The 24,619-nt window shown below is 40.9% G+C and overlaps 1 protein-coding gene across 4 annotated transcripts in view; it reads left to right on the forward strand.

Annotated features, from left to right (window-relative positions):
* The first annotated feature begins 3,719 nt into the window (after positions 1–3,719).
* Positions 3,720–24,619, forward strand: part of STAG1 (stromal antigen 1) — a 250,216-nt gene continuing 229,316 nt past the window's right edge. For 2 of the 4 annotated variants that reach the window (XM_036431364.2, XM_036431366.2), the window contains exon 1: positions 3,721–3,960. The gene's annotated coding sequence lies outside the window, so the exon portion shown is untranslated. Of the gene's footprint in view, positions 3,961–24,619 lie in introns of all 4 variants that reach the window. The other 2 variants (XM_036431365.2, XM_036431363.2) reach the window with 2 other exon arrangements.

The raw sequence follows: 24,619 nt of genomic DNA on the forward strand, positions 1-24,619 counted from the left end.
TGTGCAAGAGGCAGCTGATCGATGATTCTCTCTCATTGATATTTCTAACTCTTTATCCCTCTCTCTTCCTCTCTGTAAAAAAATCAATAAAATATATTTAAAAAAAAAAAGAATTTCATAGAAACAGAGTCTACTGGGAAATGTGTGTTTTGTAACGAAGTCAACACATTATGGAACCTATTACTTTATTTTACCAGATAGCTAAAGATTGAATATATCTGCCTTTTGTTTACTAGTACATTTATGATTTAGTGGAATAGACCAATGAATGTGAAGAATTTGTAATAAAATAGAAATTGAAAGAAAAACAAGGCATTTCTTGAAAGTTATTATTTTAGATTATATGTTGTAAACCATAGGACCCACAGAACGTTTTCTGTATATTTTTAAAAGGGAGGTGAATGAAAGCAAGGATTTTTTAGAAGGCTATTATAATTGTTCTGGTGTATGGCAAAGGGAATTGGTGGGAAGGGGTTAATGAGGATGGAGCAGTAGAAGAAAAATCAAGGGATCTGAATGAGAATTTGATGGGACGTAGGCTTTTTGAAGGAAAACAATCAAGCCTGGCCTTACAATTTGGGGGCTAGGTAGTTTTGCAAACAGCAGTTCAAGTAAGAGATCAAAATAAAGAATATTTTAGATTTCTATAATCTCAGAAAGTTGGCTACCCATGTCCTTGGGTATTTTAAAAAAATTCTTAAAAATTTCTTAGCAAGATAAAAACAATGTAATAACCAATGACATATCTATATGTGTTGATTTGTTTAACCCATGAGATAGGTATTATTGTTATGGCTGTCTTCCAATTGAGGAAACTGAAGCATAAAGATATTTGCCCAAGGTCACATAGCTTTCCAGAGCAGTCTGTTCCAGAGTTCACAATCTGAAATTATGATGCTATTAAGAGAAATCAGGAAATTAGAATAAGGAAGTTGCATTGTTTTATATGTTAAATTTTGAGATGGAACTTCCTGGCAAGTAAGCTGAACATGAAGAATCTTAGTTACAGAAAAATCAGGAACAGACAGTAATTTTGGGAGTCTTTTGAAGAGAAAGAATGTAGCTGAGACAGAGAAATAGGAGTTGAATTATGGGAGGGAATAAAGAGGAGGAGCTAACCATGAAACCATCTGACCAGTAATCTAGGTAGATTGTAGAACCCAGGAATTGTCTTAAAATCAGGGGAAATAGGGTTTCAAGGAGGAACTAAGGATTGGGTGTGCCAAGAAAACGAGGAATGAAAAAATGGTTGGAAATTAGAACTCTGGTAACTTAAAAGTGTAATTTCAATTTGCTGTTATGGAGTCACTGGTAAAAGGTAAATAATAAGGTAGAAATGAAGAGTTCATTCTTTTGAGATATATGTCAGTGAAAACAAATTGTATGGACCCCAAGAAGATTCATTTGGTATGAACCCCAGAAAGGAATTTCTCTCCGGAAATGGACTCCCCATGATCAACTGACAGCCTGAATTTTATAAATAGTAAGAGCCTAATAGCCTTACTCACAGGAGCTTCTCGAATATTCTGGGTACCAGGAAAATCCTAGACAGAACTTGTGGTTTTCTGCAGTTTGCCCTGCCTGTGCACTTATGCTGGCTGATGTCAACAACTGCAGGGAAAACCTGGACTGAGACCTGCCCTGAAATGTGTGATTTGGACACCTCATTTACATAAAACAGACCTAATTGAGAACCTGGGTGGGAACTTTTGCTATAAAAGGTGGCCTCCCTTTTGGTAAAACACAATTTAGGGTGCTAATTTGTGTGTCCTGGGCTGCAGCTCCTTTTTAGTTAAATAAAAGCTTTTTATCTTTTATTACATTATAAAATTAACTTCGGTTTACAGTTGACAGTACAGTAACTGGAGGGAGTAGCACTGAATCTTTAAAAAGGAATGAAAACTGTTGAAAAATAGAAAGGAAGCCAGTGGATAGGAAGATACTGAAGATATATAAGACCCTATGAAAATAAAGATGGGCCCTAACCGGTTTGGCTCAGTGGACAGAACATCGGCCTGGGACTGAGGGGTCCCAGGTTCAATTTCTGTCAAGGGCATGTATCTTGCTTGCGGGTACATGCCCAGTAGTGTGTAAGAGGCAGCTGAATCAATGTTTCTCTCTCATCAATGTTTCTAACTCTCTATCCTTCTCCTTTCCTCTCTGTAAAAAATCAATAAGATATATATATTTTTAAAAAATAAAGGTGGAAGGAGGAAGTGGGAAGGGTGGCATATCTAGTCCAGGGAGAAAGACTGGTTTTGGAGAGAAGGGAAGAATGGATTAATTTGATGAAAATTTTTGAAATCAAGAACAGGATGTGGCCAGGTATTTTAAAATGGAGAGAATATCAAACTGATATGGGAGTCCCATAGCTTTGATCCCAGGAATCCAGGTGAAGTTTATTACTATAGATTGGGGCTGGTACCGTGAACAAGGAAAGTTAGAAATAGTCTTTGTGAGACTGAGGCAACCAAAGATTAATAATTATAAGTGGGGTTCCACGTCGGTTGTGATTTCAAAAGCCACACACCTTATGGCCCTTGGGAGAGAAACCAAAAATTAGGGCAATTTACTGGAGATGGTCACTCAATACCATAAAGGACTTGATCGATTCTCAGGCATTACTAAAACAGAGCTGATTATAGCAACAGAGAATTGAGTCCTACATGGGGCCTGATGACCTGGGAAGATTAAGGATTCCATTTGCATAGAGAAGTTGTGAGCAAGTGAAGGGTGGGAAACACGACCACCAGGCGGATGGAAAGTTAGGGAAGACAGACCACGTTCAAGGGCACAATTGAGCCTTGATCTCACGTTAGTCAATTATTTCCCTCTCGGCAGCTACAAGGCCAGGAACGTCCATTCCAGAGCTACAGAGAGCAGTCCTCACCGGTGTGGGAGGAGAAATCCCAATTCAAAAGCTGAGGTTGCAGCCACCCAGGCTAGCTATATAGCATCCCATTCCCACTCGCTGGGCAATGCTGCCTCCTTATGCAAAGCCTGCACCACGGGAGGGTCTGCTTGGCAGAGCCAGCGACCACGCCGGGCGGCCTGGGGTGGGCGCCGCCGCGCCTAGATCAGCGGCCAGGGAGGTCCCAAACAGAACCTTTTTCACCCTCTCCCGGGAAAGCGCCGATCAACAATAACTCGCTAATACAATGCTAGGTCCGAGGCCCTGGTTACACAAGGAGAGGTGGGAGCGGTTTTGCACCGCCGCCCCTCCCTCCAGTTGCCGCAGAGTTCGGGGCGAGGGGTGGGAGAAGCGGCTGAAAAAAAAAAAAAAAAAAAAAAAAAAAAAAGCGCCAGTCCCGCGACCGGGGGAGGGGCCTGGAGGAAGGGGCCGGGGCGGGTTTCCCTCCTCGGTCTCCGTAAAGCTCCAAAAATGGCGGGCGGCGAGTCGGCCGGCGAAGCGCGCAGGCGCCACCGCGGCAGTGTCTCCGACAGCCGCGGGCGGGCAGCCCACACGGACCGTCCACAACACGCTCACCCCCTCCCCACGCGGGACCCGCCGCTTCTGATTGGCTGAGCTGGCCACGTGCCCCGCGCGGGGGCGGGGCCGCCACGCAGAGGCCACGTTTCGCGCCCCGTTGGTTGCGCGTGCGCGCAAACCCCCACTGGAAAGCATTTGAGCGCGTTCCCGCCGCGGGTGGGTGGGGGAGCCCCCCCAGCTCGCGCCTCTGCTCCCTCCCCTTTCCGGGCAGGCCGGTCCCGTCAGCGAGGCAGTATGCGCCGCGGCCAGCAGAGGGCGGTCCGGACCCAAGTCTGCAGCGGCGCCATTGGCGTGTGGAAAATGCCACCAGATGGCGGGTTAGGATTGCAGCTCCGTTGAAGGCGCGGCCCCCGCTCCCGAACCCCCGGCGACCACCCCGTTAACAACCCCCCCACATCGGGAATAACACACCGGAGACTTTTGGGGGGAAACTAGGTCCGCGGCCGGCGGCGCCCGGATGGGCAGCGGAGGTGAGTTACGGGCGGCGGCTACAGCGGCGGGGGGCGGGAAAGAGGGGGAATGCGGCGGCGGCGGCGGCAGCAGCTAGCAGCGCGGGGGCTGGAGACGCCGATCCAAAATGGAGGCCGGGCGAGAGCGAGAGAGCGCGAGCGAGCGGGGAGCTGGCGGGCGGGCGGGCCCGGCTCGGGCTGCGCGGAGGCGGGAGGGAGGCCGCGCGGGCCTGGCGCGCGGTGTGGCGGCCGCTGACCGCCCGGGCGCGTGGGGCGGGGGGGCGCCGACGGCTGTGGGCGCGGCGGGCACCCCGGAGCTCTGGTTGCTCCTCGCCCATCCCGCGGGCCCCGATCATGGTGCCCCCGCCCGCTCGGGCGCTACGGCGACGAGCGCGGAAGCCTTTGTGGCGCGCTCGGGCCCGCCGCCAAGCCCGCCCTCCGCCTCCCCTCATCCCCCCTCCCCGCCCGGACTTCGGGACTCGCCCGCGCCCGGCACAGCCCGGCCGAGGCGGGCTGGTGTGAACGCCTTCTCCGCCCCTCGTTTCTGCGGTGTTTTTAGCGGCGGCGGCGTCACATGACAACGAGCTCGCTCGCCTCCGTGGAGGGGCCTGGGGGTCGCTCGGCGGCGTGGCGCTCGGCCCAGGCTTCTCCTCGGTCGGGTGGGGCTGGGAGCTGGCAACTGGGGGGCGGGGGGGTAAGAAGAGGGGGCGTCGAATCCAGGCTTCCTGCTATCTGCCCTCCCCGTCTCTCCCTCCGCCGCCCCCCCCCCTCCCCCCCGACGGAGGCTTCCTCGTGAAACGTGTCCAGGCCCCAGCACGGCCCCGCTAGTTTGTCAATTCCCACCCACCCCCGGGAGATGAGACCAATAAAAGTTGTTTTCCCCTCTTTTTCTCGGGGTGGGGGCGGGGTGCAGAGCTGGGAAACCCGAATGCTTTTGCAGTTGGACCTGGGCCTCCCTTGGAGGGGTCTGAACTGGGTGCTGCTTGTCTGCTGAAGAAATTTTCAGGTTTTCAGATTGAGACATTTTTCAGGTTTTAAGATTGTCACCTCACCCCCGTCTACCCCATAGGGAATGGGTATCGATCAGTTTCTCTTCCCATGGCAGAGAATCATGCCCAGGGCGTAATACATCATGGGGTGGTTTTTGCAAGCTTTATGGACTCAACGATGATTGTTTGTATCTGACCATAGCGAATTAATTCGCTGTTAATGTTGGTGTTAAGATGACAGTGTATTCCTTTTTCGTGGTTGTGACATAGGAAAGACTATTATGGTTGGCACCCGAGCAAATAAAGTTAGTGTTAAAATACGTGAATTGGCATAACGTGTGATGTGTGACTAAAGTTGTGTGGAATTTGAATGAGACTCCACCTTTTAGTTTTTCTAGGTGTGTGTTTTCAAGAAACTTGCAAATTCTGAGGCTCAGGTACTTAGGGAAGTATCCTCAACAGTGATACAGTGTGCCACGTTCTCATTTTTATAGTGTATGAAGAATTCAGGTTCCAAAATTTGTTCAGAGGGTGGGATGTTGAAAGATCCAGGAAGGTTGTTTTACTTGCTTGTGATTTTTGAGAATATTTAAAACAAATTACTTGCTATCTAAAGTTCTAGAAAACCTACAGGTGTTTTGCTACATTTTCGGAATGTAATTTATTCAAGTGGTCTACCAATGGTCATGTTTACAGCCAAATTACTTTTGAAGGAAAATTTCTCTGTATTCTCTTTAGTTTTGATGTTCTGATAAGACTAAGGGATATTCAGATAGATGTGAAATATGGAAAAATGTTATGCTACTAGGATTGCTTTCTTTGAACACAGTAATGCAATTACTGTTGATTGGAATGGCTTTAAGGGGAACTATGATATAAGGGCGAGGACTGGCCTGAAGTTAAACATTCCCTTAGGAATGTGATCTTTGGGATGTCATTGTTGAGCTTTAATTTCCTCATCACTAAAATGAAGGTAATAAGTTATAAGGTAGTTGTTTTTATTATGTGAGTGAAAAACACACATTAATTGTTAGGACTTTAAAAATTTATACAGTTTTAATCTTTTCCCCTTGATTTTGGATTTGTATAATCAGTGCTCTGAGAGATACCATGCACTCTGGGGAAAAAGATACAAGTTTCCCTCTCCCCCTTTATTTTCTTTGCTGCTTTGTCCTATGTTGAGGGAGTGTATTAATTTTCAAGTACCACAAGTTTAACAGCTTAAACATCACCTCTTTTGTTATCTCAAAGTTCAGAAATCTGGGTACTTTTTGTTTGTTTGTTTGTTTTTTAATCCTCACCTGAGGATATTTTTTCCATTAATTTTTAGAGAGTGGAAGGAATGGAGGGGGAGGGGAAGAGAGAGAGATGTGAGACATATCAATTGGCTTCCTCTTGTACTCATTGCAACCTGCAACACAGGCACACACCCTTGACTGGGAATCAAACCCGAGATTTTTTTGTGTGGGCCCACGCTTCAACTACTGACCAGCACCCACCAGAGCTCTGGGTACTTTTTGTAACCAGGCTCTCAGATCAGCATCTCGCCAGGCTGAAATCAAGATGTCAGCTGGCTGCAATTCTCATTTGAGGCTTAAGGCCTTTCATGCTCACTATTTGTTGGCAGAATTAATTTCTTTGTAGTTGTATGAAGTTTTTTTGCTAGCTATTGGGCAGGCACAATTCTTAGTTCCTTATATATATGTCCATGCAGGTAGTTACAACATGGTTGTTTGCTTTCATGCAGGCAAACATGACCAGTCTCTTGACTTCCTCGGTCTCTGATCTCTAGACTTCCCTTTAAGACCTCTTTTAAAAGCTCAGTGGATTCAGTCACACCCACCCAGGTTTATCCCCTTTTTGGTGAAATCAACTGATAAGGGACTTTAACTACAAATGCAAAAATCTGTTTCCATCTAATAGACACAATAATTATAGCCCATATTATATCTCTCCCACACTCAAGGATAGAGGATTAGACAGGGTGTAGATCATTGAGGGTTCTGATTGTTTTTTTTTTGTTGTTTGTTTTTTTAATGATTGCTTTAGAGCACATGTGTCAAACACAAGGCCCGCGGGCCAAATCCGTCCCGCCAGGCCTTGCAATGTGGCCTGCACCGCGCTGTCATCACTGCACTCCGCTGCGTTTCCATCACAGTGACAGTTTATGACTGTTCAGTAAACCATTCGGCCCGCGATTTAGGCTGGATTTTAGATTTTGGCCCCTTCTCTGATTGAGTTCGACACCCCTACTTTAGAGGTAGGGAGAAGAGAGAAACATTGATTTTTTTTTTGTTCCACTTATTTATGCATTGGTTGCTTCTTTGTGTTGGCCCTGACTGGGAATTGACCCTGAAACCTTGGCATATCGAGATGACATACTAACCAACTGAGCAACTTGACTGGGGCAAGGATATCAAGCTTTAAAGCAGCAGTCACCAACCTTTTGGACCTCATTGACTATCTGCACAAGTTTGCAACCGCTGCTTTAAAGGATATAGCCAGTAGCTAAAATGGTTAGGGAGATACAGTTTAGTTTCTTAACAGAGAGGTGATGCAGAAGGGACTTGATCAATCTTTGTTACCGGAATAATAATATAAATCTTTAGAAATTAGGTGATTCTTGCTACTCTAATATTCTGTAGGGAAAATTAGGAAGTAAAAACCTAAAAGATTGCTCTAGCTTAAGCCCCAGCTGAGATGACTCTTGAGGTAGGAATTGCCATTGTGCCTAAAGAGTAGGAGGGGATCGGTTTTCTGTCGTTTTGGTAGTTAAGAGGATAGGACCCCAGCTTCCTATCTTTAAATACGGAGAGAATCCTTGTTTTATTGAGAAATGTTATTCTTTTAAAATGAGCTTTAAAGTAGGTCATAGACCAGTCAGTTTTATAGAATCTTTTCTACATGGTACATCCCTTCCTTATTGCTTCCATCAGGTTTTCTCCTCTTCTTTTAATTCCCTGTTCTTGCCAGTTAGTGTTTGAAAGACACTTCAAGTTTTAAATTCTTACTTAAAAAAAAAGTGTGTGTGTGTATAATTTTAGAGACAGGAAGAGAGAGAGAGAGAAAAACATCAGTGTGTGTGTGTGTTGGGGGTAGGGGGGTAGAGACAGACCAGACAGACATTGATGTGGAAAACATCAATTGATTGCCTTCTGCATGTGCCCCAACTGGGTATGAATCCTGCAACCTGGGTGTGTGCCCTGACCGGGAATAGAACCCACCACCTTTTGATGTACTGGACTACATCCCAACCAATGGAGCCATACCTGCCAGTGTGAGTCCTACCTTCTTTATAAGTACATTCTTTTGTGTTGTGAGCCTAAATGATGTACTAGTCATGTCTCTAATGAGTTTTGTAAATTAAATAGCTATACTAATGGCTTAGAAGCTCACAGTTACCAAAACATTTTACATTGTGACTTAGTACAAAAATGCATTAGAAATGTGTCACAAAACATTATTTAATGCAGTGTACTCTGATATACTGATTTTTTTTTTTTTTTTAAAAGAAGAATGCTGGTTGCAGCTTGCCTAACTGTGATCTAATAAATAACTCACCTACCCACAATGAATTATAATCTCATTGGTAATCAGGAAAAGTGCAAAATATACTAGTAAAACCATAAGAAGAAACCATTTCACTTCCATCAGATTGGCAAACAGTAAAAATCCTGATACCAAATTTTGGTAAGAATGCTGAGAGTGTAAATAGTCATTTTGCAAATGAATTTTGTTTTAGCTAGTAAATTCAAGTATTGGTACCTTAAATCTATCAGTTATACTTGTGTCTACATTCCTGTGAGAAAAAATCTTATATACTAGGTTGTAAACAAAAATGTTCATAACAGTCTTGTTTGTAGTAGCCAATATTTAGAAACAGTCTGTTCATTAGTTGTAGAATGGATAAATAAATGGTAGTTTTCAAAAGTTAAAATAATTTTTTAAAAAGTTACTCTTAATTCTTACAATAACCTCACTTGGTCATAGTGTATTATCCTTTTTATATTTAATATTTTGTTAGAAATTTCAGGATATTTCTTCATGAGGGATATTGTGTTGTACTTTCCTTTGGTTGTAATATCTGATAGGTTTCAGTGTTAGGATTATGATAGTCTCATAAAATAAGTTGAGAAGTGTTCCTTCTATTACTGAATTTGTGCAATACTGATTGATATTAATTCTTTCTGGAATTTTAGCTAGAATTCACCAGTGATACCATCTGAACTTGGATTTTTTTTTTTTTTATGAGAAAGTTTTTGGTAACATTCAGTTTTTTAGTGGATGCAGTTTCATCTTAAGTCAGTTTTGTTAAGTTGTATTTTTAAAGAAAATTTTCATCTCATGTGTTAGCACAAGCTGTAAGATGTCCTTGTTAGCCTCCAAATGTCTGTAGGATCTATAGTGATAACTTCTCTAATTTCTGGGGTTGTTAATGTGTTCTTTTTCTCTACCAGTCTAATTCAGGTTTACCAATTTTGATATCTTTTCTAAATATGCTTTTTTAATTGATTTTTTTTGAGAGCGAGAGAAAGAAACATCAATCAGTTGTCTCCTCACACCCCTTCAACCTGGGCATGTGCCCTGACCAGGAAGTGGTGCCTGGTAAGACAGTCTACCAAATCAGCCACACCAGCTAGGTCTCAATATTTTTCCAAATAATAATTGTTAGTTTTTCCCATTCACCTTTTCTCATTTATTTTTATTAGTTATAATTTTTTTTCTTACATGTATTTCGGTTTCCTTTTTCTAGCTTCTTAAAGTGGAACTGAGGTCATAGAATTCAGACATTTCTTATCTTTTAATATAAATTTTCAAAGCTAGAGATTTTCCTCTACTGTAGTCCATAGATTTTGGTAATGTTGTGTTTTTATTCATTTGAAATTGTTTCTAATTTGCTTTGCAATTCCTTTTTTTGTTTCCTTTGTTATTTCTTCATTAACCCATGCATTACTTACAAGTCTGTCTAATTTTCAAATAATTGGAGTTATTTTAGACATCTTTTGACCTCATTTTGAGGTCAGAGAATATCCTCTTTATGATTTTAATCTTAAACTTATTGAACCCTGTTATATGGTCTAGCATATTGTCTGCCTTGGTAATATACCTTTCACACTTGAAAATAATGTGATTCTTCAAAAGAATTGTCTTCTATGAATATCAATTAGGTTAAAAAGTTTTGGTAATACTTTTCAAATTTATGTCTTTACTCTTTATTGGGGTGAGGGGGTTAGTGGGGTTTGGTCTAGTTCTATGAGTTGCTGAGAGATGTTAAAATATCTTTTATTATCATAAAATGGGGTACAAAGAAGAAAACCCTGGTTAACCTAAGAATTTATTTTAGTTATGAATTTTTTTTTTTTAAAAATTTATAAATGTAAAGGCAGTGTGGTATAGGAGAGTGAAAACTAGGGCTAAAGACAAGAGTTTTAATTACAGTTGTAGCACTAACTACCTATAATGTCTTTGAGTCATTATTTTTCTCTGGCCTCTGTTTCTTCATTGTAAAATTAGTGTCTTGAGCCTCAGTTCCAAGATTCTTTTAAATTTTGGAGTATCTATTGAAATAATTAAGAAATCGACTCTGAATCAGGTCATGTGGAATGTTTGATTTGAAAGTCCTTAAGTTTGGAAAACCTAATTGTGTTATCACTAGGCTCTTTTCGCCTCCTCATCTCTAGTTATTAGAATGGTTCATACTTTACTCTACCTGGTAAGTGTACAGACCAGTTACGTTAATATTGAGTACCTAGTAGTTACAGGTTTTGGTGTGTGTGTGCTTCTTTATTTGGCAAGAAAGAGATTAGCAACTGCTTTCATATAGTTTTATTCAATGTGAGTTATTCAAGCATTTATTGAACATCTACAATGAGCCATACACTGGGTATAAAGATATTAAAGCATAGTTTTGTCTTTCTGATGTACAGAGAAGGTGATTCATGATTCAGAATTTAGGTGATATCTTCTCTAAAAATCTTTGCCTGATTGCTCCTTAAATTCAGGGTTGGTCTAAGTGCTCTTCCTTTGTGTTTTAATGGTAATGCTGTGCCAGGGCTGTTATGACTGTGAAATTGGTGTTCTCCCTGGCCAAGGGAGTTGGTGGGGGCTGAAATCCAGATTTTATTCTGCTTGATGAACTGTCCATTTGCTATTTCACCTTTTTCTAATTCACCTGACCAAAGGAGGCCTTTTCCTCCCCAACTATCGGGTCTAGTAATAATTAATGTCGTTTTTAAACATTCGTTTAAAATCTTGCTTGGCGTTGACTTGTATTGACATAACCTTCAAACACGTGGTATCTACAGAACGTGTGAAGTGCAATTAACAAGTTTTGCTTGAAAAAGTTTGTGTTTGGTTTGGTTTTTGTTGCAAAACTAGGGCTAAGAAGATGGCGGATGAAGAGCATATTCGGCACTGCATGCTTTACGAGTTCCAATTAGGAAGAAAAGCAAGTGAGGCTGCAAAAAACATCTGTAGTGCTCTTGGTCAAGATGCAGTTAGCGCCAGAAAATGCCAGCGTTGGTTTGAGAAATTTCGCGAGGGAAATTTTTCGTTAGATGACAAGAGTGGTCGAGGCCATGTGTCCAATTTTGATCAAGAAGCTCTTCAAGCTCTTTTGGTGCAAAATCCTCAAATTACCCAACAAGAGCTTGCGACAACTTTAAATTGTTCACAAAAAACAATTTCCAATCAATTGCGTGCACTTGGCAAAGTCCAAAAGTTTGGAAAATGGGTTCCTCATGAGTTGACCGACAACAACCGTAATCAGAGAGTCACAATTTGCAGTTCGCTCCTCTCTCGTCAAAACCATTTGCCGTTTTTAGAGCAAATTGTTACCGGAGATGAAGAATGGGTGCTGTATGTTATTGATAATTTGAAAAGGCGGCCTCAATGGTTGGACAAAAATGAGGCTCCGCAGCCCACGCCAAAACCTGACTTGCATGCGAAAAAAGTGATGTTGTGTGTTCGGTGGAATTTTAAAGGAATTCTTCATTATGAACTTTTACCATCTAACCAAACCATTACAAGTGCAGTGTATAGTGCCCAATTGGAAAGGTTAGCCCAAGCTTTAAGAGAAAAAGAACCCGCGCTGATGAATCGGAAGGGCGTAATTCTTCACCACAATAACGCACGACCGCATACTGCAAGAATCACTGCTGAAAAACTGCGCCAGTTGGAATGGGAAGTTCTCCCTCAACCTGCATATTCTCCTGATATTGCCCCTTCCGATTACCATTTGTTTCGTTCTTTGCAAAACTTTCTTCTTGGAAAAAAATTTAATAATGAAGAATGCCTCAAAAATGCATTGACTGAATGTTTTACATCAAAATCACAAGAATTTTACAACAGAGGGATTAAAATGCTTCCTGAGCGTTGGGCACAAGTAGTAGAAAACAACGGCAACTATATTGTTCATTAAATTTTGTTGTATTGTTTAAATAAATTCGATTTAAAAAAGGTATTAGAAAACGACATTAATTATTACTAGACCTAATAATTCTTAAAAAGGATTTGTATATGCTAGCAGATATCTACATTAATAACGTTTTGTAATGTGTTTTTTTCTTTTTTTCTTTAATCTAAGTTGTATACTAGGTAATAAATATGTTCAGGTGATTTGTTGAAGTGAGAAAATGCTATATGAACTTGAATTCTTATGTAATTTTGAAAGAATAGTGAAACTTAGCTAGCCAAGAGTGGAATAATGAATATAGGAATGGCATTTCAGGTGAATGCAAAGTGACAGGGTTGTGATCTAGTGTTGCCCATTGCTTTTTCAAACTTTGGTCCTTGCACCAGCAGTGTCAGTATTATTTGGGAATTTGTTAGAATTCAGATCCTTGAACCTCACCCCAGTCCAACTGGATCAGAAATTCAGGTGATTCTGCTGCAGACTGAAGTTTGAGTCACTACTATAACCCACTTTGTGAGGAAGCATTAGTTAAACGTATGTTCAGACCAGAAGATACCTGTGAAGGAGTGATTAAAATATAGAGCTGTTAGCAATGATCAGTATCTAGTGTGCTAAACTAGAGTTTGAACTTTGTCCTTAGGCCTGTGGTTGCACATTAGAATTACCTGCCAGCTTTAAAAATATACCAATGATTGGGATCTACTCCAGACCAACTGATATCAAATCTCTGAGTTACTGATGCACATTGTGAATTATGTAGTTGACTGAACTTGGTTACTGATTATAATAGTATATACCTTTCAAATACTATGTCAAGTAGCATGGTAATGATTAACAGCAATTTTTATGGAGGTGTTATTCCCATTTCACAGATGAAGTAGAAAAATTAGGTACTTTTTCCCAATATTACCTATCTAGGAAGTGGGTGGGTTTGACTACAGGTTTTTGTGACTCTAAAGTCTAGTCTTTGAAGCAATTTTTTTTTTAAACCCAGGTTACATAAACTTAGATGGGATACAATCATATTTTTGTTTTTTATTGATTTCAGAGAGAAGGGAGAGGGAGAGAGAGATAGAAATACCCATGATGAGAGAGAATCATTGATTTGGTTGCCTCCTGCATGCCTCTTCGAGCCCGCAACCTGGGCTTGTGCCCTGACCAGGAATTGAACTGTGACCTCTTGGTTCATGGGTTGATGTTAAACCACTGAGGCACAGTGGCTGCGCACCAATAATATCTTTATTTCACTAACTTCTGAATATATATATATATATATATATATATATATATATACACACACACACACACACACACACACACACACACACATTTTTAATTCATACCCAAGGATATGTTTCTTCATTGACTTTTAGATAGGAATAGAGAGAAAAAGTAAGAGAAACATTGATCAGTTGCCTCCAGTATGTACCCCATTGAAGGGTCAAACTTATAACCTAGGTATGTGCCCTGACTGGAAATTGAAGCTGCAACCTTTTGTGTCCCGACCCGCGGGACAACAACGGGGGCACGCAGGAACCACCTAAGAGAATGAAACAAACAAGGAACGCGAAAGAATGAAGAAGGCAAGACAAGGTTCAGATCAAGCCTCAGTTTTATTCTCTGAAATGGCTGTATTTATACAGTAGAGACAAAGGGGGGCAGGGCCGCCCACGCAGAGGGGTCCCTGGCAGTGTCCATGGGGGAGGATCAGGAAGGGGAAGTTGCAAAGATGTTAACATTCCAAGGTGCAACATTCCAAGGCTGGGCTATCTAGGGGGGAGGATCAGGTAGGGGAAGAGGCAGGAAGACCGGAGATGCTAAGCCCCAGGTTAATCTTATCTTCTGGCCAAGCCCTCAGGGCACCGCATAACTTCTGCTAGAAGGAACTTAATTTAATTCTATTTCCTTAAGACTGAGTTGCTTGCCTCAACTCTGCTGGCTCCCAACACTTTTGATGAACATTCGATGCTCCAACCAACTGAGCCACCTAATCAGGACCCACTTCTAGACCTTTATTTGCCTGCAGACTCTAGGGTCCCAGGTTTGATTCTGGTCAAGGGTATGTACCTTTGGTTGCGGGCACATATCCAGTAGGGGTTGTGCAGGAGGCAGCTGATTGATGTTTCTCCTTCATTGATGTTTCTAACTCTCTTTCCCTCTCCTTCTTCTCTGTAAAATATCAATAAAATATATTTTGCCGAAACTGGTTTGGCTCAGTTCGGCCTGCAGACTGGGTTTGATTCCAGTCAGGGGCATGTAACTTGGTTGCGGGCACATCCCTAGTAGGGGGTGTACAGGAGGCAGCTGATCAATGATTCTCTCTCATTGATGTTTCTAACTCCCTATCCCTCTCTTCCTCTCTGTAAAAAATCAATAAAATATATATTTAAAAGAATCAATAAAATATATTTAAAAAAATAAAAGGAATTTAAGATAAGTCGTTTTGTTCTATTATTAATTGAAGTTTATAATACTTAGTCCTTTATTATTTGAATCTAATCATAATTAACATTGGTATTATTAAACAGTAATTTAGATTTTACCCTTCAAGGTTAATTTAAAGCTCGGTTAAGAAATTAAATATTAACACAGACATATTTGTTTTATTGCACTTGGTTTTATTGCACTTTGCAGTATTGTGCTTTTTGCAAATTAAAGGGTTGTGGCATTGAACAAGTCTGTTGACACAGCATTTGTTCAGTTCATGTCTCTGTGCCACATTTTGATAATTCTCGCAATATTTCAAAGTTTTATTATATGATATTTGTTATGGTGACCTATATCTTGTTACTGTTATAATTGTTTTGGGGCACCACATAACATGCCCACATAAATGTTATGTGTATTCTGACTGCTCCCCTGACTAGGTGTTTTCCCATCTCTTTCCTTTTCCTTTGGCCTTCCTATTTTCTTAGACATACAATATTGAAGTTAGGGCAGTTAATAACCTTACAATGGCCTCTTAAGTGTTGAAGCAAAAGGAAGAGTCGTGCCTCTCTCACTTTAACTAAAAAACTAGAAATGATTAAGCTTACTGAGGAAGGCATGTCAAAAGCTGAGATAGGCTGCAAGGTCTCTTGAGGTCATCAGTTACTCAAATTGTGAATGCAGAGGAAAAGTTCTTGAAGGAAATGAAATGTGTTATTCCAGTGAACACATGAGTGATAAGAAATCAAAACAGTCTTATTGCTGATATGGAGAAAGTTTTAGTGGTTTGGATAGAAGATCAAACCAGTTACAACATTCCTTTTAGCCAAAGCTTAATCTATTGGGTCGGCAAGTAAGTAATTGCGGATTTTTTAAAGAAAATCAAAGACAATTTTTTCATGGAACTAAATAACTTTATTCTGTAATGTATTGCCCATTTTGATCAATGACCTTTTGCCATCTTTCAGGCAGCATCATAATCCCAAGTTCAAAAAACTTCTGGTTTTTATTAGCAAAAAACTGAATCAGGTACGATTTGACATCATCATCATTATTGAAATTTTTACCATTCAAGGAGTTTTGTAAAGATCGAAACAAAAAGTAATCAGATGGTGCAAGGTCAGGACTATATGGTGGATGTGGCAAAACATCCCAACCAAGCTCCATTAATTTTTGCCGAGTGACCAAAGATGTGTGTGGCCTTGCACTGTCATGATGGAATACAACACCTTTTCGATTTGTCAATTTGGGCCGCTTTTCTTCAACTGCATTGTTTAATTTCATTAGTTGTTCAATGTAGACATCAGAATTGATCGTTCGGTTGGGTGGTAAGAGTTCAAAGTAGACAATTCCTTTGTAATCCCACCAAACTGATAACAAAACCTTCTTTTGATGAATATCAGCTTTTGATGTTGTTTGAGTTGGTTCACCTGGCTTGCTCCACGATCTTTTCCGCTTGATATTGTTGTAAACAACCCATTTTTCATCGCCAGTTATCAGTCGTTTTAAAAATGGATCATTTTCATTACGTTTCTTTAGCAAATCGCAGCTGCTAATGTGTTGCGTTAACTGTGATTCTTTCAGTTCGTGAGGAACCCATGTATCGAGTTTTTGAACATAGCCAAGTTGTTTTAAGTGATTTTCAATGCATGTATGTGATACATGAAGCTTCTCTGCAATCTCACGTGTTGTACTGTGACAGTCCGAATTGATTATTGCTTTGATTAGGGCGTCATCAACTTCAACTGGACAACCAGAGCGTTTTTCATCTTTGAGTGAAAAATCACCAGAACGAAATTTGGCAAACCAATTTTGACACTGCCGTTCTTTTAAGGCTTCGTCACCATAAACAGCACATAACTTTTTATGAGCTTGCGATGCGTTTTTCCCTTTGTGGAAATAAAAAAATCAAAATATGACGAAAATGTTCCTTTTGATTTTCCATTTTTCAACAAACGCCAAACGAAAACTACAAAACAGATCAAAAAACTTTTTTTACTGATTAACAGCTGAATAGCCAACTATCAAATAACAAAATGTGTTTTACATTTTTACTACGTCTGCAAACCTAAAAATTCAACTGAAGCCATATATGTGTGAAACCCGCAATTACTTACTTGCCGACCCAATAGATTAAGGCCCTAACTCTCTTCAATTTTACCAAAGCTGAGAGGTGAGAAAGCTGTAGAACAGCGGTTCTCAACCTGTGGGTCTCAACCCATGTGGGAGTCGAACGACCTTTTCACTAGGTTCGCCTAAGACCATTGAAAAACACAGATATTTACATAACGATCCATAACAGTAGCAAAATTACAGTTAAGAAGTAGCAATGAAAATAATTTTATGGTTTGAGGTCACCATAATATGAGGAACTGTATTAAAGGGCCGTGGCATTAGGAAGGTTGAGAACCACTGTTGAAGCTAGCAGAAGTTGGTTCATGAGGCTTAAGGAATGAAGCTGTTCCATAATAGAAAAGTGCTGATATAGAAGCTATAGCAAGTTACCCAGAGGATTTAGATAAGATAATTAATGAAAGTAGCTGCACTAAAAAACAGGTTTTCAATGTAGACAAAGTAGCCTTACATTGGAAGAAGATGCCATCTAGGACTTCCATAGCTAGAGAGAAATGAATGCCTGGCTGCAAATCTTCAAAGGACAGGCTGATTCTCTTGTGAGGGGAAATGCAGCTGGTGACTTTAAATTGAAGCTATGCTCATTTACTATTCTGAAAATTGTAGGCCCCTTAAGAAATGTGCCATATCTACTTTGCCTGTGTTTTATACATGGTAAACAAAGCCTGGATGACAGCACATCTGTTTATGTTTACTGGTTATTTTAAGCTCATTGTTGAGACCTGCCCAGAAAAGAAAGATTCCTTTCAAAATATACTGCTTATTGATAATGCACCTGGTCACTCAAGAGCTCCGATGGAGATGTACAATGATATGAATGTTGTTTTTATGCCTGCTGATGTGTGTATTTGAGTATAATTCCTTTGGCATATTAAACTCAATCTTTCCACCACTACCCTTCAGCAGGAACGTAGCTCTTTAGTCTGGGCCATAGCCAGAAATATCAGTTACTTCTGTCAAGTCTGATAGTGATTAATTGATTTCTCCAAATGATCATATCTTTCTGAGATTATCTTTACCAAGTAAAGTAATCACATTTGTTAAGTTGCATATGCCTTGGGCATTCCCTTATGGGCAACTAACTGCTTTTCTCTTGCTGCTTTTAAGATTCTCTATGTCTTTTGCCCTGGGCATTCAAATTATGACTTTATTTTACTTTTTGTATTGGAATAAGTTGATAATTCAGATGTAGCTTTCTTTTCTATACTGTTAAGTGTCTTCAGGGCAGGAGCATGTTGCATTTGTGTGTTCCATAGCAGCAAAGCATAGTATTGGATAAAATAATAGACAATAAATAGTGCTTAAATTCAGCCAAATTGAATAACTTAGATTCATACTGTAGATTAAGCTTTATTGCTATACGTTAAGCCTATTTATTAGAGGTTATTTCATTATAGCTTCAAATATACTTGATAATAACATCATTCTTTTCTGAGATTCATTCTCTTATTGTGCTATTACTAAATTTTTTCAACCACCTTTTTCCATTTTAATTTATTCATTCATTGATTACATATTGTTACTGATCAGTTTCAGTCTAAGGTCAATCTAGATAGAGCTTGGAAATGGGAAATAATTCTTTTTTTCATGACTCCATTTTCAATAGAAACAGACATTTATAAAAATCCTTTTATTTATTTAGAAAAAAATTTAAAGTTCTCATCTGAGGGCATGCTTTCTTCTTTTATAAATTTATTTTAAAAGCAGGGGGTTGGAGGGAGAGGTGATAGGGTGAGAGAGAGAGAGAGACAGACAGACACAACCCAGCTGGACCAAGAAATGAACACATAACTTTTTTTTTTTTTTTTTTTTTTAATCTTTATTGTTGAGAGTATTATAGTTGTCCCTCTTTTTTCTTCCAATTGCCCTTTTCCACCTGGTTCCTGCCCCACTCCAGGCCTTCACTACCTTATTGTCTGTGTCCATAGATAATGCATATATGCATAAAAGATCTCGCCCCCCCTTCCCTCTGAGAATTGTCTGTTCCATTTCATGCTTCTGATTCTATTTTATTCACCAGTTTATTCTGTTCCTTAGATTTCTTGCTCATTGATTTTGATTTTTAGATTCATTTGTTGATAGATATGTATGTATTGCCACTTTATTGTTATATATTTGATATTTTTCTTCTTCCTCTTCTTAAAGAATACCCTTCAACATTTCATGTAATACTGGTTTGGTGGTGATGAACTCTTTTATCTTTTTCTTGTCTGTGAAGCTCTTTATCTGACCTTCAATTCTAAATGATAGCTTTGCTGAGTAGAGTAATTTTGGTTGTACCGTGTTTCCCCGAAAATAAAACATCCTCCGAAAATAAGACCTACTTACAGGTTTCCTTCTGAGTGAAATATAAGGCATCCCCCCGAAAATAAGGCCGCCCCAGGCTCTGTCTCAGAATGAAAATTAATTTACCGTAAACTGGTCGCAGGCTACCTTGACAAGAAGTACTCATTTAAAGACAGTGCTATTGCTAAACATGAGAGATTTGGTCCACTGATTCTGAAAGAAATGGAGTCACAAGAAATTCACCAGGAAATTCAGGAATTGGATTGTTATGATGATGTTCCAGAAGATAAATGAGTAAATTCTTGATACTGTAGGATTCATAGTTTGTCTGGTTTGTATTGACAACTACCTTACTACCGTACCGTATACAGGTAATAAATTTCCTTTATTTTCATTTAACAATAAATGTGTACCGTATTCTTCTTCATGGAAAAATAAGACATCCCCTGAAAATAAGACCTAGCACATCTTTGGGAGCAAAAATTAATATAAGACACTGTCTTATTTTTGGGGAAACAGGGTAGGTCCTTGCTATTCATCACTTTTAATATTTTTGCCACTTTTTTATGGCCTGCATAGTTTCTGTTGAGAAATCAGCTGACAGTCGTATGGACATTCCCTTATGGGTAACAAACTGCTTTTCTCTTGCTGCTTTTAAGATTCTCTTTGTCTTTAGCCCTGGGCATTCAAATTATGATGTGTCTTGGTGTGGTCCTCTTTGGGTTCCTCTTGTTTGGGACTCTCTGTGCCTCCTGGACTTATAAGTCTTATTTCACCAGGTACTGGTAGCTTTCTATCAGTATTTCTTCAAATAGGTTTTCAGTATCTTACTTCCTCTCTTCTCCTTCATAATGTGAATGTTGGCACACTTGAAGTTGTTCCAGAGGCTCCTTACACTATCTTCATATTTTTTAATTCTTCTTTCTTTTTGCTCTTCTGATTAGGTGTGTTTTGCTTTGTCATATTTCAAGTTGTTGATTTGATTCTCAGAATCCTCTATTGTTTCATCCCTATAAATTATTTTTTATTTCAGTTAGTGTATGTTTAATTTCTGACTCTTTTCCATGTCTTTGGCATTCTCACTAAGATCCTTGAAACTCTCACTAAGTCCCTTGAAGTTCTCATGCAGATCTTGAGTAAATGTATAATTGTGGTTTTGAACTCTGTATCCAGTAGTTTGCTTTCTTCCCTTTCTTTCATTTGTGACATGTTTCATTGTCTCCACATTTTGGCTGCTTCCCTGTGTGTGTTACTATGTATTGGATAGAGCTGCTCTGTCTTCTTGAGTTGGTGGAGTGGCCTTGTGTAGTGTCTTATAGGGCCTATGGCTCAGCCTCCCCAGTCACCTGAGCTGAACACTCTAGGTGCATCCCTTTGTGGGCTGTGTATACAGATTTGTTGTAGTTGAGACTTCTTTGCTGTTGGTATCACTGGGAGGAATTGACCTCCAGGCCAATTGGCTGTGAGGACCAGCGGCAACTACAGTGGGGAAGCTCCTGTGCAGGAAACACCCCTGTGAAGCAGGACTTGCTTCATTAGGGCTTTGGCACTCACTGGATCTGCCCCTTGAGTGTGTTGATTGTGGATGTGTAGGGTTGTAATCTGGTATGGTCTGAAGCTGTCCATTGGGTTCACTGGCTCTTCAGTCTCTAGGGAGGTGCAAAGTCAGCTACTGCTTGGATCCACTTGGTAGGAGATACAGAGCGATCTGTAGATCCCTCCTCTTTGTATCGGGGTTGGAGGTGTCCAGGCAAAGCCCAGCAGTGAAGCAAGGCAGGCAGGTGCCAGGTCTTGGGCTTTTATTGATAGGCATGAGGTATGCTGTCAGCAGTTGCAGCTTCTTTAAGAGATTTTAGTAGTCTGAAATCTGAGCCAGGATAGGCCATTCATATGGAAAAGCTACTACAGATAGCTTGGGTGGGGCTGCAAATTGGATGGGGCGTGGTCTCAGGGAATCACTAGGGTGGAGCAAACAGTGTGCTGCAGGTTGATGGGGACTCATATGGTTGCCAGTCAGCCCTGGAACAGGGGAGGTCTCAGCGAAGGCACAATGATCCCTGCAAGCTCCTCTGTCTGGAAGAGAGCCAACCCCGAGTTCCTTCCCCAATGCCAGATAATCCAGTTCCTCCCTGGCTATGTATGGGTCCCCCAACACCTCCTGGCACTGGGGCTCTGAGAAAGGAAGTCTAAGTAAGTTCCTGCACAGGCCCTTTAAGAGGGACATGTGGGTCTCCAGCAGCCTCTGTGTCCCTTAGCCACAATCCCTACTGGTTTTTACAGCCTGAAGTTACAGGGACTTCTATTTCCAGCTCTGGACCCTGGGTGGGGAATCTGGTTTGGGGCTAGGACCCCTTGTTCCTCACAGCAGCCCCTGCATGGACGATTTCCCTCTGGATTATAATGGCCCACATGGGTGCTGGAACAGCCCCTTCTGCACCTCTGCCTCTTCATGCTTTCTTCTTTAGGACTTCTATTCAGCCAGCTTTCAGGTGGTTCTGTATTATAGTTGTAATTTTGATGTGGTTTTGGGAGGCGGTGAGTACCAGCATTTACCTACTTCGCCATCTTTGTTCATCAAACCTGCAACCTTTTGGTGTACAGGAAGATGCTTCAACCGACTGAGCCTCCCAGCCAGAGCAAAAACTCTTAGTTTTCAAAGGGTCATATATTGATGTGTGAGGAGATGGATTTGCTTACAGTAAGATTTTTGGTAGTGGTTCACTGATTCATTGAGGACTTTGGATGCTTCCTTGGTTGATTAAAAATGTTATTGAAAAAATATCATTGGACTTACATAGAAATGTTGAGGAGTATATAAATGCACAATTATAATACCAATATTTGGCCTTTTTCATTTGGAAGCTTTTTAGTTCCCTTAAAAAAAGGAAGTTTTACTTGTTAAGCAGGAGCACTCCATTGTCTAAAATAAGAAGAAATGGCAGTTTGTTATTAAAGACTTAATTAATGAATTTTTGCATGTTGCTGAGTTGTTTTGTTTTTTGAACATAGATACTGACCATTTCTTTAAGCCCTTTAGTCCTTTGAAACCTGTTTTGTCCCCCTCCTTCCTTAATGTTCTCATCTAGTCTGTACTCTTATTTAGCTTTTGAAATATGTTGAGCTGCTTTCCACATTTGTTCCTTAATTGTATCTGTTTAAACAATACTCAATTACAAATGAGTTCATCTTTCTGATTTTTACATACCTGGCTCTGAGCACTTCTTTGTTTTTAGTTAGTTCTTTCTCATAGCAGTTACTAACAAACTTCTAATATCCTATAGCCCCCTTATTTTAATACCTATGGTCATACCTATTCATTGGAAAACTTGGATTTAATTATTAATTTCTGAAAGGTGAAATGATTGAAATGAAGCTAGATAGAGATTACCCTGACCTTTTGTAATGCCCAATTCTTGGAAGCATACAGGAAACTAAGAGACATTTTAGAACAAATTTGAAGGGTATATCTTTGTGATCATTTTGGTTGAAGCTACCATGGGTTAATCCTATATAATACAGAGGTAATGTGTAAAATGACTATCCTGTCCTCACAAAATGCTGCCTATGACCAGGCTGGCAGGGGGGTTAGTGAGGGATAACCAAACGACTGAACAAGCAGGCTGCATGGGGCGACCAGGCCTGCAGGGGGTTAGTGAAAGTTGACCAAATGACTGAACAAGCAGGTTGTATGGGGCAACCAGGCCAGCAGAAGGGTTAGTGAGGGATGACCAAAGGACTGAATAGCAAATTGTGTGGGGCAACCAGTTGCCCCTAACTGCCCCCCACTGCCAGTCAGGTCACCCACAACTACCTGCTCCTGATTTACCTCCACCCCCTACCCCCCACCGGCCTGGTCACCCCTTACTGCCCCCCCTGCCGGTAGTTGGGGGCGACCAGGCCTAAAGGGGGGGCAGTTGGGGGCAACTAGGTTGGCAGGGGTGGGGCAGTAAGGGGTGACCAGGCTGGTGGGGGGAGGGGGCAGTTATGAGCTACCCGGCCGGCAGGTAGTGGGCAGTTGGTGGCGACCTGACTGGCAGTGGGGGGCAGTTAGGGGCAACCAGGCTGTCACATAAGAGGCAGTGAGGGGCAATGAGGCCAGCAGTAGGGGGCAGTTAGGGGCGAACTGGCAGGCAGGCAAGTTAACAATTAGGAGCCAGTGGTTCAGGATTGTGAGAGGGTGTCTGATTGCTGGTGTCCCTAGGATCGGGCCTAAATCAGCAGTCGGATATCCCCCAAGAGGTTCCGGATTGGAGAGGGTGCAGGTTGGGCTGAGGGGACCGCCTCCCCTCATGCACAGATTTCATGCACTGGCCTCTAGTTTTAGTATGAAATCACTTTTTCAGTAGTAGTTATATTCTTGGAAAAGTCTTGTGTTTTAAAATGAAGACTAAAGGAAGTTTGTGTTGAGTAAAAGGTTAGTTTGTTGATTAGCAGCATGTTCTTTTGTAAATTACTTTTACCTCACTGCCTCACTTGTATTGGATAAGCATACATATGTCCTGTCCACTTAAAGGATGTTGGCTAGAAAATAAGGTAATGTAACAGTGCTCTGTAAACTATGAAATAGGAATATAAGCAGTTGAATTTTGTGGGGCCATTTTGTTCATTTATAGATTTCTAAGCAGCATTTATCTAGTTTATAAAAGAAACAAAATACAAATTGCAGTTTTCAGAGGCATGCAGCAGGACTGAAGAGTGTCTCTAGGGAAGGCTGACTGCCTAATGAGTCAGTTCTTTCATGTGGCAGGAACTGATGAACTATGTACCAGACTCTGGTTCTCAGAATTGATATGCTTAGAAGTTCAATTTTTTACTTACATCCAGGTGTGACTTAGGTTTCAAATGATTTCAATTCTGAGGTATAAACCAGGATGTTCTCTTACTGATATACATTGAGAAATGTAACTGTCAAATGAAATGGACTGCCTTGTTCACCAATCAGTGCATTCTACTCCTGTAGGAAGAGATGTTTCAGACACAGATTATAATCTGTAAATTGACCTGTAACCCTGGAGTGAATCCAAAGTGAACTGGATCATCTTAATGTCAGTATTATAGAGCTGTCATAATCTGATAAATCTGTCTGCACTATAGCTGATCTGGGCCAGGGCACTATCCACAGACAATGTTGGAGACAAACTGCCAAATTTACCGTATTTTTCGGACCATAAGACGCACTTTTCCCTTCCAGAAGTGGGGGGAAAAAGTCCCTGCGTCTTATGGTGCAAATATAGCCTACACATATACTTTAAAAAAAAAGTGTTTTTACTTGCCCGGCTCTGTGTGGTCTCTGTGTGCTTGCCCGGCTCTAAAATGGTTCTAAATGCTGCTGTTTACTTTACAGGGTTGATTACATGTGTTTATGACTGTGACGTTGGGTTTTAATGCACATAAAATATTTTAGGACACTATTTGTTTTGGAATCTTTTTT

Source organism: Pipistrellus kuhlii, unplaced genomic scaffold (assembly GCF_014108245.1).
Source record: "Pipistrellus kuhlii isolate mPipKuh1 unplaced genomic scaffold, mPipKuh1.p scaffold_m20_p_11, whole genome shotgun sequence".
Taxonomy (NCBI): domain Eukaryota; kingdom Metazoa; phylum Chordata; class Mammalia; order Chiroptera; family Vespertilionidae; genus Pipistrellus; species Pipistrellus kuhlii.